Source organism: Cajanus cajan, chromosome 3 (assembly GCF_000230855.2).
Source record: "Cajanus cajan strain Asha chromosome 3, NIPB_CcT2T_4, whole genome shotgun sequence".
NCBI classification, from domain to species: Eukaryota; Viridiplantae; Streptophyta; class Magnoliopsida; order Fabales; family Fabaceae; genus Cajanus; species Cajanus cajan.
The window spans coordinates 28,748,215-28,750,878 of NC_138519.1; the positions used below are offsets into that span (position 1 = coordinate 28,748,215).

Genomic DNA, 2,664 nt, shown 5'->3' on the forward strand with positions numbered 1-2,664 from the left:
GGTTTTTGGAAAAATTGGGGGTTTTACTATTTGATTTAATATTGTATTAAATTGGTGAATTAATTAGGTTTTATATTAATTTATAAATATTATTGTTATATTATTCTTATAGATGTGTATTCATGGTGAATTGCTTGATGGGTATGTGAATCATTGTATTGTGTGGACTTATCTATATGTAAGATGGAATTTGAGTTATGAAATGAGATGTGTGAAATGTGAATGAGATGTGATTGTGGATCCTCATACTGATGACTGATGTTGTGTATTTTACTCGTATTTTAGCACTTTAATTCACAAGAATTCATAGCATAATCATGCATATCTTTCATGTTTTTAATAAATTTTTATATCATTTTCCTATTTTATGCTTTTCTTGGTATGTGTTGTGTTTTCTCTGAGCAGGATCAAGATTTAAGAATTAAAGAGGAAATGCTGAGCTACAGGGAAAATCACGGCCGTGATTCTAAATCACGCCCGTGATTCACCAGAGAAAATCACGGCCGTGACTCCCAATCACACCCGTGAACGCCACTGACCCTTCATAGATGTGCTCCAGAGAAGATCACGGTCGTGATTCTCAGTCACGGCCGTGATTCACTTCGCGTCCCAGCTTTTTAAGTTTTATGTTTTATTTTTATTTTATCTTTGTAATTTTTATCTTGGTAGTTTTACCTTTTTACCCTTTTAGGTTATAAATTAGATGAGGTTAGCCTAGAATGGATTTTTGTTTCGGAGACAGTTTTTTTTAGTTTTTGACACTTGGAGAAAGTTGGGCGCCTGTGCCATCGACTCTAAGGTTTGCTTTTCTTTTATTCTTTTTTTTTCTTGGAGAACTACTATGAACTCCTGTGAGTAGTTTCCCTTTTTCTGGGATCAGGGCTTAGCCTCTGAGAACCTCTTTATTAATGCATTATTCAGTTTCTTAATTTTATTCCAATTCTTGATCTGTTCTTTTATATTTTATATATGAACTTTAATATTATTGTTTTCATAATAACATTAATTTAGGATGAACTGAGAGGAGAACTTGATTATAATTATGATAAACAATTAATCCTAATTTTCATAATCATAGATAATTAGGGATGAACTGAGAGGAGAACCTAATTATCGGAACCTAAAGGAACAGACTTGAGTGTTAAATCACGAGAGTTGATTTAAGCTTTCGAGGAGCAATAGATTAACAAAGATCTTAATGGGTTTAATTGAACGTAATTACCACGAGAGTAGGGATTAATTTTAATTAAACACGTCCTCGTAGCCTGAGAAGGTGCAAGGATTAAATTAGGTTAAGACTACCTTCAAGATGGAATAGAATTAATTAATGAAAATAATAATTCAATAATGTTGGAACTCTTTGTGCGAACCCTAGATTCCTGGAAATCTCCTTATCTTATCTTAAAGTTTTATCTTATTCATTAATTGCATTACTATCTCTTTTACCATCGAATCTGATCTTAAAATTCAAATTAAAATACTAGTAATTCTAGGTCAAACACGTAGTCCCTGTGATTCGATATTTATTACTTGACGACAACCGTACACTTGCGGTTTTCCATACATCAAGTTTTTGGCGCCGTTGCCGGGGACTACGTCTCTTGATTTAAATTACAATTATTTTAATTCGAATTTTTTTTTAAAAAAAAAAAATTAAATAAATAAATAATTTTTTTTTTAGTGTTTACTTCTCCAATTCAGATTTCACGGGTCACTTTCTTTTTTTTTTTGCAGTGCCTTAGGGTTAATGCAAAAGAGATCTCTACGTCTTGGGAAACCAACACCACTTGATCCTGAGATTGAAAGAACTCTCCTGAGAAGGAAAAGAAACCTTTCTAGAGAATTTGACATGGCTGCACAACGAGATAATTTACCGCTTCGGGATTACTCTGCACCCGTAGCTCGTGGGATACCTGGAGGGGAGATGCAAACTGGAGCTACTGTACCAGCTTCTCTGGTGAATATGCTCAAACAGAACACCTTTGGAGGACTACCATCAGAAGATCCTAATGACCACTTAGAGGGGTTCTTGGAAATCTGTGAGACCCAGCAATTTGATGATGAAGTTTCTGATGGAATGCGACTCCGCTTATTCTCACTCACCTTGAGAGATAAGGCAAAGGTGTGGCTAAGAACAGTGCCTAGAGAAAAGATAGCAACTTGGGAATTATGTGAAAGAGCTTTTCTAGAGAAATTCTTTCCTCCTTCTAAAACTAAAGAATTGAGGAAGAAAATCACTAATTTCCAACAAGGCACTGGAGAGACTATTTATGAAGCATGGGAGCGGTTCAAAGGATATCTTCAAGCATGCCCACAACATGGCTTCAACCGTTGGCTTACCATCCAATTTTTCTTTGAAGGATTGGACCAACAAAGCACCATGATATTAGACTCAGCAGCTGGAGGATCTTTCATGGGGAAACCTATTAATGACTGCATGATTATTTTGGAAAATGTAGCCTCAAATCACAGCCAATACAGTGAAAGAGAAGTCACAGCAAGGAAAGGAACTCCGGGGCGATATGAAGTGAACAATATTGAGTTACTCTTAGCAAAATTTGATACTCTTAATCAAAGATTAGACAAGATGGAAAAAGCTAAGGTTAATTCAGTGGCTACAAATCAAGTATGTGACCTTTGTAGGGAACAAGGGCACACTGCAGT

The 2,664-nt window shown here is 35.3% G+C and overlaps 1 non-coding gene across 1 annotated transcript; it reads right to left on the minus strand.

The window, feature by feature from the left end:
* Nucleotides 1-2,218: 2,218 nt before the first annotated feature.
* LOC145956675 (small nucleolar RNA R71) lies at nucleotides 2,219-2,325 on the minus strand. The gene has a single exon (XR_014432913.1). It is a non-coding gene; the product is annotated as a small nucleolar RNA R71 (small nucleolar RNA).
* Between the last annotated feature and the right edge of the window lie 339 nt (nucleotides 2,326-2,664).